This window comes from Engraulis encrasicolus, chromosome 14 (assembly GCF_034702125.1).
Source record: "Engraulis encrasicolus isolate BLACKSEA-1 chromosome 14, IST_EnEncr_1.0, whole genome shotgun sequence".
NCBI classification, from domain to species: domain Eukaryota; kingdom Metazoa; phylum Chordata; class Actinopteri; order Clupeiformes; family Engraulidae; genus Engraulis; species Engraulis encrasicolus.
Window position 1 is genome coordinate 41,689,454 of NC_085870.1, and position 500 is coordinate 41,689,953.

Sequence of the window (500 nt, forward strand, 5' to 3'; positions counted from 1 at the left end):
ATCCCCCCCACCACACACACACACACACACGCACACACACATACTCTCTCTCTCTCACACACACACACGCACGCACGCACACACACACGCACGCACACACACACACACACACACACACACACACACACACCCATGTGAGTGCCGTTAGCCATTTTGGAAAAAGGAGCAGCTACGGCAATACAGTACATTCAAGATTTAACAAATAGTCTGTGTGACGAGAATTAATTGAGGATGTGGAGACTGGCTGACAAACAGCAAGCCCAGTGGAAGTGGCCCCTGAAAAAGGCAGAACGAAAGAAAAAAAAGAAACGCATAAAGGTAGCCATTTATTAGATGTTAATAAGCCCCTACAGTGGAACCTTTAAAAGATTATGTTTTTTTCCCTCCTGTAAAGGGACCTACATCATTGTTGATAATGAATAATAAAAAAACGACGCCTGGTGTTTGCCCTTTCGTAGGCCTATTTATGGCAGACAAATAACAGTGGCGATAAGTAAACG